The sequence below is a fragment of the Crocuta crocuta genome, unplaced genomic scaffold, assembly GCF_008692635.1.
Source record: "Crocuta crocuta isolate KB4526 unplaced genomic scaffold, BGI_CrCroc_1.0 scaffold25, whole genome shotgun sequence".
Classification (NCBI taxonomy): domain Eukaryota; kingdom Metazoa; phylum Chordata; class Mammalia; order Carnivora; family Hyaenidae; genus Crocuta; species Crocuta crocuta.
The window spans coordinates 15,579,318-15,594,116 of record NW_027532015.1 but is presented as its reverse complement, the minus strand read 5'-3'; the positions used below and the strand labels follow the sequence as shown (position 1 = coordinate 15,594,116).

The window sequence follows — 14,799 nt, the reverse complement described above, 5'->3', positions numbered from 1 at the left end:
TTCCATCTGAACTTTAACAGGACAGACCAAAGGAAATCATTCGTAGGCTGGAAACAGACAAAACCAAACAAAACTGCAGTTTCTTTCCCCCAAATGAAATCCACGCGAAAGGTCCTGTGAGATTCCAGGGTAGAAAATGGAGTGATTTGAAAGGTCAAAGCCCTCCCCACCCCCATTTTGTAAAGAAAGTACTCTTCGAAATAGTCTACTTCCACACGTGAACCACAAAATACTGTCTTACCGACAGTGCCCCGCCCACGGGTCCGCTGAGGGTGGCGGGGTGGCCCCCGCGAGGTCCTGGCAGGTCAGCTTGCACCAAGCGTTGCGCCCACTCGGAAGGACCCAGGACCTCGCGCCTTTTCCCAGCGCTGAGGCTGCCGGAAGTAGGTTTCCTTCCGTGTGGCTTTGCGCAGGTGTGACTTCTGTCTTTAACTCAAGGCCTCCCGCGTTTTTGTTTCCAGCGCTGAGGAAAAGTCCAACCGCAGGGGTCTCTCCCGGCCCAGAGAATGTGGGGGGAGTGTGTGTGGGGGAGACAATGTCTCCTTCTGGCACCACAGAGTTGACGTTAATGTTAAGAGAAGCTCTCCCAGTGGCCCGATTTGGACGCCGTCTTCCGGCATGGCTGCCGGCAGTGTTCCCGCGCTCGCCGCCTGCGGTCTGGACCCGCTTCTGCGGCGCCCTCTCGGACTGGTCTCGGTTCCCGCGCTCGGTGGGCAGGGACGCCGACACCCACGCGTGTGTCTCACCACTGCCTCGGACACCCGGCCGTGCCCCGTGGCGCAGATTGGCATCCTGTGAGTCCCGTTTTGGTTTACAGTTTTTATTGGTAGCTGGCGCCGACCTGGAGGTGCCTGTTGTGCTCTGGTGACCGTCTGCACCGGGGTGACCTGCCCCATCGGAATGATCCAGCTAGCGGCAACTCGTGTGGCATGGCTAACCGCAGGAATAGGTTCTACTTTCACTTTTCCTTCTTTGTGGTCTTCACACAGGTCTTGAGGCTCTGGCTTAGGAGGGGCTTGCACGGCCGCCTGCGTGACCATGTGACCCGCCAGGGGACAGCATACGCGTTCACTGGGGCCAGGCGGGCCACGCTGGTGACGGGCACCATAGGGATCCGGTGGAGGGTGCGAACCGTCTGCGCAGCAGACTCCTGGGAGGTGGAGGTGGTCACGGGGGCTGCGACAGTGGAGGTGACAGGGCCTGCCACTGCAGGGCCATTAGGACGGGCAGAGTAGACAGAGGCGAGCCTGGTGCGCTCCGGGCTGCCCACGCCTCCTGGACGAAGGCCCGTAGTGGCGGGAGGTGCCAGGCTCAGGCTCCAGGCCCGTGAATTTTACCCTTGAACCAATGGGCTCCCGGGGCTGGGCGAGGCCAGGGGCGGTGGTCTGGGCACCACTGTTGTGAGGATAGTCTCCAGCGGGTTTGGGAGAGGCCGGAGCACTTCTGAGAGAGGTCCCAGGGGGGTTCTGAAGCAAGGTGCGTCCTAGGCCGTCCTTTCCTAAAAACCGACTCAACCAGTTTGTTTTCAGAGGCGGGATTATTCTCCAGAATAAGCCGTTGCCTGGTTCTTCCTGGGAACCTGGTACTTTGATGCAATAACAACTCAGAGAGACATCGTGGCCACTTGAATTCGGCTTGCCCTTGTATGGATAATTTTTAGTGATGTGCATATAAATGCCATGTAGGGGGAGGGTTTATCAGGAAACATCATAATTGCTTGTATGGTTATTTGGGCACAGAAATAAGATGGCTTTGCATCATGCTCAAGGCTGTCTATACCAGAAGCTTCCTATTCATTTTCTGGCTGTGAGTTGTGGGCCATTAGATCGAAGTCAGATGGTATTCTGCTGCAGGTTTTGTACTCCCCAGGGGCTGGATGGGCCAGTTTGCAGCACTGATGGTTCCCAAAGCCAGAGGCGAGGGGGGTCACCATGTCTGGAATGTCGATGATCAGGGGTGAGATGTGGGCCTGCTCCGATTTCGCTGGGGACTCGGCACCTCCCATTTCTCCCTCTTCTTGCTGAATAGACAGTCTATGAACGTGCTTCTGGAGGACGCAGTGCAGGTGGAAGTCACCACAGGCTTGGGGCCTGGGCTATGAGGACAGCTTTGAGCAGCGCTGTCCTGGCCACTGCTGCCTGGGGGCATGAAAGTCTGGAGGTGGTACTGCAGGGTGAAGCGTCAGTGACCAAAGCTCATGTCCTCTGGGTCCTGGGCTGAGTTGGGCCCCATGGTCACTGAGCACTTTGTTAGGTACTGAACTCAAGACCTTACATGTGCGCCATGGCCCACCCAGTCTCACTGTGGAACTGAGAGCTGCACCAGGCCACTGGCCCTGTCCTGGTTCTTTCAATATTCTATCCAATGCTTTATTGTTTGATTCTGTAAATGACTTCATACCTTTGTAAGAAGTCATTTTTTGTGTCCTTAAATTAAACAGAGTTGGTTTACATACTAAAGCCCCAAATGTAAATTCCTTGCTGCAATGCTCTTCCCAGCAACTGGGAAGCATTGGGATCCCAACATTAACTATGCATCAACACCAACAACAATGCTAACCTTTATTGGGTTCTTAATAATTCCTCAATCTTCCCATAACTGGGAACTGATGTAACTAACAGATCCTGTGATTTGCCCCAATGTACTGATTTTCTGTGTGGTCAGGCCTTGTCATGATAATAGTACCATCTATATTTACTTATTTTTTTGTGGGGTTCAGTGTCAATCCAAGCTTGTGTTACCTACTTCCATTATCTGACCAAACTTATTCTTTTACGCTTTTCTAAGGTATAATTTACATATCATAAGACTCACCTATTCCCAGTGTACAGTTTCATGATTTTTAGCAAATTTATACATTGGGTAACCTTTATCACAATCCAATTTTGTTTTTTGTTTTGTTTTGTTTTGTTTACAAATAGTTTATTGTCAAATTGGTTTCCATATAACACCCAGTGCTCATCCCCACAAGTGCCCTACTCCATGCCCATCTCCCCCCTCCCCCCCACATCCATCAGTCCTCAGTTTGTTTCTCAGCATTCAAGAGTCTCTCATGGTTTGCCTCTCTCCCTTTCCCCCACCATTTCCCCCCTTCTTCTCCCCCATGGTCCTCCGTTAAGTTCCTCCTAATCCTCCTATACTTGCAAACATATGATATTTGTCCTTCTCCGCCTGATGTATTTTGCTAAGCATAACACCCTCAAGGTCCATCCATGTTGCTACACATGGCCAGATTTCATTGTTTCTCATTGCCATGTAGTATTCCATGGTATAGATAAACCACATCTTCTTGATCCATTCGTCCGTGGATGGATACTTAGGCTCTTTCCATGTTTTAGCTATTATCACAATCCAATTTTGAATGCCCAATCTTAATGTGTATATTTTCCATGGTTCACTAATGGGTCCTAAAAGCATGTACTGCACAAACTTTATCAACACCAGACATGGGGCACCTGGTAGTCAATCCTGGAGATCTGCTGCTGTCCTTAACCTTAATATAAGGGGAAAATGTCAATGTGGTAGATTTCAGAGACAATTACTGTTATTGAAGGGGCGATGCCAGTGGTCAAATAGAAGAGACTAGAAACCCAAAATGGGATCCACATAATAGGATTCAGCAAGACAGACAAGGCAAGGCACAAGGAAGACATGCTGTAGGGTTCAGTCTTATGCTGTGGGCAGGTCTCACTGCTTTGAATGGATGTGACACACTTCTGCTTGATAATGCCACCTGGTGCCTGATACCCCAGATGTTTCAACTTCACTTAATATAAATTTTTAACACATGGAATGAAAATATTAACACAGATAAGATTAGCCTTGGGACTAGGGTTGGAAAGTTTTATTCTTCCTCTTTTACTCTACATCTTACAGTGAACCTCTCTGTGAGAAAAGTAGGTAATATTGACTAATGTAATGATGATGATACTTTATTCTATCTCATGTTATACCATTTTTGAAAGTAGTTTTCTCCTGCTGTATCTCAAGCTTATTGATGAATGACACTATGTAGGAATATCAAAAAATTAAGATGGTAGATTTTGGAGACTGACTCTAGAAGGCTGGTGTTAATCATAAGAAGATCTAATATTGAAACAGAACAACTGAAGTGAACTTGGAAAAGAACAGAACTTTCATATTTTTCTTTCTCCCATTGTTTTTACTACCTGTGGTCATGTCTTCAAGGTGGCACAACACAGAGTGGCCAGTGTGGCCTTCCTGTTGCTTCTGTATAATTCCAGCTTACTATTCTTGTGAACATGATTAAGTTCTGTAAATATCTTAGTTTGGGGTTTAGCTACAGCTACCCCTGAGAAAGAATATAGATTGAGAATGGTACAAAAAATGTGTTTCCTTCTTTGGTAATATTCAGTTGACTTGTTATTTCTACAAAGTAATTATAATTTGGTGCCAGGAATGATTTTTTGAAACATCAAAGAAAAACAAGATCCCTGATAAATAGAGATATCAGAAGTATTTCTTTATTTTATCTCTCTATTACATAGGTTACCATGGAAATGGAAAGGGTTGTAACAGAGAAAACCAGAGAATATATGGTACTATTGGGGATTATAATGACTTTGTGAAGGTTTCTCTTTTAGAGATAGGTTCAGTTCAGACAAGTGACTGATACTATATGATGGACACTAAATGGCCAGTAAAATTCCCAAGATTTTTCAAAGCAAATAATGTTTGTATCTCACCAAACGTCACATCCAAAATGTTACCCAAGACTTGCTCATACTACTTTGAAACTATCTCCATGATTCATTGATTTTTACAATTTCTCTGTTTCTGTTGCTTTTTCTCAAGTCCCTGCTATTTCTTTCCTGGATTCCGTGATGGTCTCTTTACTAAACCCCCCACCTCAATTATGCCTCTAAATCTATTCTGTGTATGACTCTCAGCAGCTCTGCTCCTACACACCATGCTTCAATTTTTAAGTTTTCCATATCTTTTAGAGTAAAGTTGACATATTAGGAAGACTCTTCATGTACTCTTCCAACATCATTGCTTAATCCTTTCCTTCCTTATATTCCGTGTGTCAACTGAGTGCAACTATTTCATTTGTTCACTCATCTACCTAGCAAATACTGATTGAGAATTCATCATTTGCTGGGCACTGATATGGGTGCTGGGAATATAGTACTAATACTTTCAATTTTTAGAATGATTCCTGCTTGCTCTTTATGTAGTTCTATGCATATGTTCCTCTCTTCCAGGAACTCCCTTCCGCCTTGCAAGCGTATCTTCCGCTAAGTGCACTTCTGACTTACTCCTGATAAGCCTGTCCTATTATGTAGGCTGAATGAGGTGACATGATGGGTCATCACATAATACCCTGACCCCTCATACATTTATCACACTACTTTTTTCCACTTCTCTTTATACTCCACTAGGGTATAAGCTCCTTAAGGCAATATAGCTTACTCCTTTTTGTATCTTCAAGACTGTGCCTTGCATTCTATAGGTGTTGTTTATGGGAGATCCTTTGGAAAAAACCTCCAAATGGGTTCTGAAATCCTAGACACTGCCTGGAAATGATGTTTCCTTCTGATGGGAACAGATGAATCTAATATATTTTGATCATTGTTTTTAAAGCAATTTATGCAAAGGTGGCCATGACTTTTTATGAAAGATATCAGCACAAAGGAAGAAAAGAATAACATTTGCAAATCCTTTGCTTGAAGGTTTTCCTTAGAAATCTACTTGTGTGCTTTTTTTAAACAGCTATTTATTTATTTATTTTTAAAATGTATCTATCTCCATAGCTAGGAAAAATTTTGATTTTTTAAAAAAAATTTTAATTGTTTTTTATTTCTGAGAGAGAGAGAGAGAGAGAGCGACAACATGAGCAGGGGAGGGTCAGAGAGAGAGGGAGACACAGAATCTGAAACAGGCTCCAGGCTCTGAGCTGTCAGCACAGAGCCTGATGCAGGGCTCAAACCCACGAACTGTGAGATCATGACCTGAGCTGAAGTCGGAAGCTTAACTGACTGAGCCACCCAGGTGCTCTGAAAAATTTTGATCTTAAATTTGAACTTTTATATACCAATTAAGACAAACAGAATTTATAGAAGTTGTAATATATTTCACCGCAGATACAATTCCTGCTCTGGAGAAGCTATCAGAGCGCAGTCTCTACTAGAAGAGTACACCTGAATATCCCATCAACTGTCCCAGTCCCCTCTGCGGTCTACTCCTGAGCAGGCTGGAGTTTCCAGAAAATAGAGCCTGAGATTTGTATATGAGAAGTTTATTGGGGAGGGTTCTTGACATCTATATCTGGGGGTGGGATGGGAGGAGGTGAGTGAAGAAACCTGGGCTGTGAACTCTTATTATCCTACAGCTCTTAATCACTTAGCAGGAAAATCTGATTTTGAGGTTTAGAACCATTAGGAAAATTCAAACTTCCCATCTCCATGAAAATGGAGGACTCTCCTAGGGCAGGATAGTTATAGCAGATCCTGGTGTTTGTTTTCAAGCCTGTTTCCCCCTTCTTTCTTGCTGTTAAAACTTACCCAGTTGTTCACCTGCTGTGTAGCCATTGGCTATGGAAAAGTGACTCAGAAGCCTTGTCGCAAGAAGATAAATCTTATTATTCTTAGCCAATTATCATAATTTTATTGTGTTCTCCAGAGACTGGATTAAGAAGAGGCATGTGATCTTTCTGGCCAATTTTCATTTCATCTTTTGATGAGGGGAAGTCTGCTGGGGTTACTTCTCAGATAGACTTGTTTTTAAAAAGAAACATGTTTAAAAAAACAGTAACATTATTCTGACTCTGGTTGTAGCTGGATGAGGAAGTGGTCTACAGCTGCTGCAGCCACATTGGCCATGAGAGGAACCAGCATAAGCTGATAAGCAGGATGCTAAGATGGCAGAATGAGAAGGGGGCAAGAATCTGGTCCTTAATACTTCTGTGCTACTGAATTAACCAACCCTGAAAATCCATGTATTGGGATTCTACAAGAGAATCAGAATCAATAGGATATATATGAAATTTTACATGTAATACATATATATTCTGTTGGTTTTTTATAAGGAATTAGCTCATGTGATCCTGGAAGCTGACAGGTTCCAAAATTTGCTGTCAGCAAGCTGGAGATTTAGGAGAGCTAATGGTATAGTTCCAGTTCCAGTTTGAGTCCAAAGGCCCAAGACCAGAAGAGATGATGGTGTAATAATTCTAGTCTGAAGGATGACAAGCTCAAGACCTAGAAGAGTTGATGTTTGAATTTGAGTTTGATGGAAGGAGAAAACTGATGTCCCAGCTCAATGGCAGTCTGGCAGGAGGAATTCTCTTAAACTGAGCCAGTTAGTTCTATTTAGGCCTTCAATGGGTTGGATGAGACCCACCCACATTAGAGAGTCTATTAGAGACACATAAAGAGCCTAATTTACTCAGACTCTCTATTTAAATGTTAAAGTCATCCAAAAACACCAGAATAATTTCTTACCAAATATCAGGGCACCCTGTGGCTCAGTCAAGTTGACACTTAACAATTGCAAGTTCATTCCCTATCAACTTGTCACCCATATGTACTCATAAAGCCATACTTACTCTCCAAATGAAGACAATAACAAGGTCATAATTTTATCTAGGACCATACAGCTATCTTGCATACAACTGAAAATGCCATTTCTCTAGAAGAGGAGGTAAAGTCCTTGAGTGATATTTACTTCTTCTTGATATCCTGTAATTTAAATACCATGATGTAAAATTATCAGTACTTAAACGTTATGATACAAAGTCAGTACATTTTACATTACATAACAGGAATAAGAAAGGAAATAAAACAGATACACATACACTAATACACATACAAGCGTATTTATAAAAAATAAGAAAAAACTCATGACAAGTGCTTATTTTTGTAACCGGTTACATGGTAATAGATAGTAGTTATCACTGCCTTCTTTTACTACCCTTTCTGTATTCCCTTTACCTTTAGCAAGCACCTTAGCTGATCATAGTTGATTACCTGATGAGGTAACCAAAACCTTTATTCTTGAAGGGTCTGGGCTATTAGTAATTCTGCCTGGATTGGGATTTTTTTTAGTTTTCTATTGACCTTAATCACAAAGTATGGGAATACTAAGTGATCTATTTCAGACATACTCTTCCTGCCCTGTAGTGTAGAGTGGCAGTCCAATTTCCCATTAGCATCAGAATCAGTCACCCAAGACAGCACAGTAACTTCCTTCTTTGCCTGTTGATTCGGATATACAATGAGTCCAAAGTGGCCAGGTGGCAATTTTAACTTCCAGTTCAATGGAATCATTGTTGTGTCTCCTGGTGAAAGCATTCCTTCCTTAGAAACTAAGACCTCTAAGGCAGCAGGCAGAAAGTTGCAAGAACAGGAAGCAAACATTTTGCTAGTGAGTCATTAAGAGTAATAATGAGTGCTGCTACTCCTGTTTCCATCCTTGATTCCTAGACCCGTGAATTCCAGTTATGGCAGAAATAATTCCATATCTTGAACATTGATTCAGAGCATATACAGCCAGCTGGAAAACCTTGTTCCAGTCCTGCAAGGTACTGGCATCTAGCTTGTGCTATAGCTGAGTCCTCAAAACACCATTCCACTATTCTATCAAGTCAGTCGCTTCAGGATGGTGGGGAACACAGTAAGACCAGGGAATTCTGTGAGCCCAGGCCCATGGCCACAACTTATTTGCTGTGAGGTGAGTTCCTTGATCAGAAGGAATACATGACAGTGCATAAGATATTCTATAAGTCTATAGATGGTAGTTTTGGCAGAAGCATTGAATTAAAGGAAGGCAAGTCAATATTCATAGTACATGTCTATTCCAGTAAAAATAAAACTCTGCCCCTTCTATAATGGAAAGGATCCAGTGAAATCAACCTGCTACCAGATAGATGGATGATTACTTTAGGGAATAGTGTGATGTTAGAGACTCAGTGTTGGTCTCTGCTGCTGGCAGGTTGGACACTCAGTAATGGTCATAGGCAGGTCAGCCTTGGTGAATGGTGAATGGAAGTCCATGTTGCTGAGCCTATGAATAATCTCCATCTGTTAGCTATAACCACTTTGTTCATGAGTCCATTGGGTGATAATAGGGGTTGCCTAGGGAAAGAGGCTGACAGGATTTATAGAATAGGTCATTATCTACTTTATTGTTAAAATTTTCCTCTGCTGAGGTTACTCTTAGGTGAGCATTCACATGGAGCATTCACAAATATCTTCATGGTTTTTGCCCATTCACAGAGATATAGTCATGGATTTGTTCTCCAGATTTCTTTGGTACCCATTTTTCAATCATGTTTCTTTCATGTCCCTGACCATCCAATCCAACCATTGGAGACAGCCCATGGATTGATGTATAATTGCCTATCTGACCATTTCTTCTTCCAAACAAAGTGAATGACTAGGTACACTGTCTGAAGTTCTGTTTACTAGGAGGATTTCCCTTTAACATTGTCCTTCAGGAATGTCCCAGAAAGGGGCTATAGTGTTGTCCCTATCCACTTTTGGGTGGTGCCTGCATATTTGTCAGAATCATCTGTACACAACACCTGAGTCTTCTCTTCCTCTGTCAACTGATCATAGAAAATTCCTCATGAGGCCATAGGTGCAACCTGGGAGGGAGAAGACAAGGTGGAAGAAGTAAGAACATGCCATTTGAGCCACTTCTTCATGTAACTTGTTTATGCTTCAGAGCCTGCTTGGATTGAATCATGTATATACCACTTCCATGCCGTGTATGCCCAACTCTATGGCTCAATGGGTAAGATAGCACCCCGCTCATGACAGGCACTGGGGTTGCTTCCTAACTTGGGGGGGTCCACGATTAAGCAGTCAGTTTCTATAAGTCCCAGTGTAAGTCTCTCTGTGGGAGATGGCAGGGCTTTTTCCCAAAATCCAAGAGCCTGCACTGTGATTTACCTACAGGTGTACACCAAAAGCTCTAAACAGGATTTCTGGGGCACCTGGGTGACTCAGTCGGTTAAGCGTCCGACTTCAGCTCAGGTCATGATCTCATGGTTTGTGGGTTTGAGCCCCGCATCGAGCTCTGTTAGCTCAAAGCCTGGAGCCTGTCTTTGGATTCTGTACCTCCCTCTCTCTCTGACCCTCCCCTGCTCACGCTGTCTCTATCTCTCTCTCAAAAATAAATAAAACATTAAAAAATTTAAAAAATAAACAGGATTTCTATCTGCCACTGATAATTCAAGCATCATTGGATCTGCCTGCCAGATCATATGGCCCAAGTAGCAGAGCAGGTTGCATAGACATGTTGCAGAGCCTCTTTAAATTCTGCACTTCACTCAAAACTAGCAGCTTTTCAAGTTACTTGGTTAATGGTCTGGAGTAGCACACCCAAATGAGGGATATATTACCTCCAAAATCCAGAGAGGCCCTTTTAGTGGTGTGCCTTTTTTCTGGTTGTGGGGGTAGGCTGGATGCAGCAACATTTAATTCGTGTTGGAAGGGATATATTGACATGCTCCATACCACTGGACCCCCCACAATTTTTATCAGATTTATTTTTCACCCACTGACACACAAATGTCTTCCCAACAAGATTAGAGTACTGCTTGCTTGCCAGATCCAATCAGTTCAGTTCCATCAGTGTAATAGAGCAGCGTGATATCTTGTGGAGGGAAAGGTGATCAAGATCTCTATGAAGTAAATTATGACATGGCTGGATAGTTGATATACTCCTGAGGTAGAACAGTGGAGGTCTCTTGCTGGCTTTGCCAGCTAAAAGCAAACTGCTTCTAGTGGGCTTAAATGACAGGGATGGAGAAAAAGGCTTTTGCAAAATCAGTAGCTGCATACCAGGGCTAGAGGTTGTGTTAATTTGCTCAAGCAATGAAACCACACCTGGTATAGCAACTGTAACTGGAGTCACCACATCTTTAAACTTACAGTAGTCCACTGTTGTTCTCTAAGATCCATCTGTTTTTTGTACAAGCCAAATAGGCAAGTTGAATGGGAATGTGGAGGGAACCATCATCTCTGCAACTTTTCAAATCCTTGATGGTAGCACTAATCTCTGCCATCCCTCTAGGAATGTGTGTTGCTTTTGCTTTATGACTTTCCTAGGTCAAGGCAGTGCTAGTGGCTTCTGCTTGGTTTCTCACCATAATAACCCAAACTCCACAAGTCAGAAAACTAATGTGGGTGTTCTGCCAGCTGTTGAGTCTGTCTAATTTAATTATGAGTTCCAAAACTGGAAAATAACTATGGGTTATTTTCCATCCACTCACTGGTTTTGATGGAACTTATGGGCCTACTGTGAGGTGGGCCTGGGCTCAAATTCCACTGACTACCTGACTTTTATAAGCCTTTAGTCTAGCTGATGACCACAATGATATTTTGGGTCTCCTGGAATTAGTGTCAGTTCAGAGCCAGTGTCCAATAGTCCCTGGAATATCTGATTATTTTCTTTTCCACAGTGGACAGGTCTTCTGGTAAAGACCCATGAGTCTCTGAAGGAAAGATCGGGAGAAATATTAATAGTATAAATTTTTGGCAGTGTACTGGAGCCCTTCCTCAAGGGGATTTGGCCTCCCCTTTATTTAGTCAAGGGGTTCTGGGTCTGTAAACTGGATCAAGTCTGGGAGAGGCCATGGCTCTCTGTTTTTATGATTCAGGTTAGACTTTCATTCATTTAACTTAGAACATTTTTGCTTATACAGATCATGTAAGAATTTAGGAGACTTCTGTTTATTTCACTTATAGGAACACCATATTCAACTAGCCAGTGTCATAGGTCTGTATGAGTCGGACTGTTGTGACTCTTGCTTTCACCCTGCTGTCTATTATGGTAACCCTTCCCACATTGCCTTTGGTAGTTGAATGCCCTCATTTCACCCCTGCCACACCAAGATCCATTTACTGTCACTACATTTAGGTTTCCCAATTCAATGACTGCAGTCCCCATTGTAAGTCTGGCCTCCAGAGAAGAATGATCACATAGCTCTTCAAGGATGCTGGGACTCCCCACACAAACTTATTTCTCACAGTCTTGATGCAAGTTAAATATTCTGGACATTCCCAGAGTGAGTGAGTATGTCTTAAAATATAGGTCCATTCCCATCTCCCTAAGTCTTTGAGGCCCTTCTACATTAAACTAGACATGTCCAGCATTTCCATCTTGCTCACTGAGCCACCATTTGGTCCATGTTTCAGCCAACCAACCAAAGAAACTGTTAACACCCTTTCTAACTTCCCAATCTGCATCATTCAATACAGAATTTCTGCTTAGTGAGCCCATATTAATAAATTCTACCTGATACAGTATTTTGTTCCTTCCACTATTATCCCACACCCTCAATATGCATTTCAATACATGTTTTCCAGATTTCTGCTTATATAAATTAGAAAGTTTCAATATTTGGGGGGAGTGTAGCACATTTCTTATGGATCTTACTCTGTATCTTGCTTTTAAGGACCTTCTGAGGTTTGAGTCAAGTTATAGGTCTAGAAGCAAAGAGGTTGTCGTGGTTGGTCCTGAGGAGACTAAGCATTGTCTTGTATGGCAGCTGCCTCAGGAGAGGCCGTTATAGTTTTCTCAGTCAGGAATAATTCCCTCAGGGGTAGTAGAGAGTTCTCTGGTGGAGAGTCCTCATTCATTTTGGGTGGAGGGGCTGCTTCCACTGGCAAAGAAATTTCACCAGAATTTAGGGGCTCAATGGCCCCTGCATCATCAGAGTGTTCCCACATTCCAACTTTCAGGATCCCATCCCTTCCCAGTCAATACCCTCACTTTAATGCTCGGCACTCTGGGAAGCTGGGAGTTCAACTTGCATTGCTGTTCAGTCAGTTGCAGTATAAAGTTCTGTATTTGATTTTCAGCCAACTTCAGCCCTGCTGCTACAGGAGATAAGGGTCTCCTTCAAGGCATACATTGAAGTTTTCAGGTCATTTGTATGGTGCTTAATATTTGGCTAATTCATTCTTTAATTTGACAAATACCTATTGAATGTTAGCTGTATGCCAGCTAGGCATATGACATGCTTCAGTGAACAGAGAGACAAAGAGGCTTTTGTGGAGCTGACATTCTAGTATATAAGTGAATGGTCAATATAGATTTGGGTTTATTTAAGTTTATTCCAAAATAAAAATCTGATACTTCAAACTGACATTTCTTGCATACCCATGCCTAAGAGGCAGATACGACTTAACATCAGCCTATAGACACAACACCATCAAATTGTTATTCAAATGAGACTCAAGCTTGGCAGGTTGTCAGGAGTTTCATTCTTATCAATAAACAGTGTCTGGAACTTATGTATTGCCCCAAGCCTGCTGTAGAGTGAGCCTGTATAAATTACTGTGTGGCCACCAATGTTAAGCTCCTTGGTCCCAATTCTAACCCTACTGTATACCTAGACGCTTGCCTCTGTTCTGTGTTTGGACTTCAATCTCTGCTGGTAATGGATTCCAGCCCCAAACCCTGGCCAAACTGTCTGGGTTTGGAAAGCTGACTGGTCTTGCCAGCCCCTTCTCTCTGGGGGATCTGGATTCTATCCCAATGTTCTCCCGTCTGCAGTCCACTGACTAAGGCCCTCTTATAACCCAGACAATTCCTCCCACTCCAAACATAAAACTGTCATCTATTGGAATAACACTTCCCATTTAACCAATTTCTGGTATCATGCTCTTACCTGGCGTATTTGAGATGACACCTATCAACATTTAGCTGGACTGGACTCAAGCTTGATATGTCCCCTTAGAAGCTGAAATTGGGGGGATTTTATAGCCCTATCCATCAGGCTGGCCCCATCCCTACTTGGTTTACCCTCCTCTCTCTTATAGTTCTACAGCTGGGGTTCTCTTCTGAATCGGCTGCCAAGGCCTATCAGATCACAATACAAGGAATGGGAATTTTCAGCATTCTGTAGAGTCAGCTTTTCTAAACAGGGCTTTAGACTTTAATGACTCTTAATCATGGTGATAGGTAACATCTTATTCTTTCTGTAGTAGATTAGGCCACCTGCAAAAGAATAATTTTCAGAAGTTGTCTAATATTCAGATGCTGTACCAAATGTTTATGCTTTTTGCAAGCAAGATGGTCCTATTCCAACATATCATGCAGAGTGCAGATCGGTGTTTCTTTTAACTTCAACAGTGATAAATATTTATTAAACCTCCACTATGTTCATGGCACCACACCAGGGGCTGCTATAACTATTTTTCATTTCCAGGAAAAATAAATTCAAATATGGAATAAAAAGCCCAAACTCATGAAACTGGACTGACTTTGTTTCTTAAAAATTCAACATGCTACAGCTGTGTGCTTAAACCTGATTTAAACAGGATGAAGAAATAAACATCATTATTGTTGGGCATATAATACTGTCTGAATAAATAGACCAAGTGAAAACTGCCTCTAAAAACTATAGCATATGTATGTGGAAATGGTAATTGACTTAAATATTCTGTCCTTCTGCGACATGGCCAATTCAGAGTGTCTTGGCATTAATCTTAAAGACATTTAAAGATGTTCTCTTTTCCCCACTCTTTTTCTATGAAAGTACATGTGAACCTTATTTGCAATAAAAATCTCACAATATCTTACTTCTTTTTAATGTACGATTTCTGTCAAATGATGTGTGGAATAAATCAGCACTGACTTTTCATATTACAATGCTGTTCCAGAGTTCTAGCAGCTGTAACATATTTACATCTTCTAATACCCTTGCTATCAAGGAGATAAATGCAGGGACAGAATTTTTGTGTGTGTATAAATAAAAACTTGGCCAAGTGTGTCACTAACAAACTTCTTTCAGAAGCCTTCTAATGTTGAATTTTAATTATATGC

General features: G+C 42.6%; 1 pseudogene; it reads right to left on the bottom strand.

Annotated features, from left to right (window-relative positions):
* Positions 1 to 433: 433 nt before the first annotated feature.
* LOC144241424 (forkhead box protein K2-like) overlaps positions 434 to 14,799 on the bottom strand; it is a 93,557-nt pseudogene continuing 79,191 nt past the window's right edge.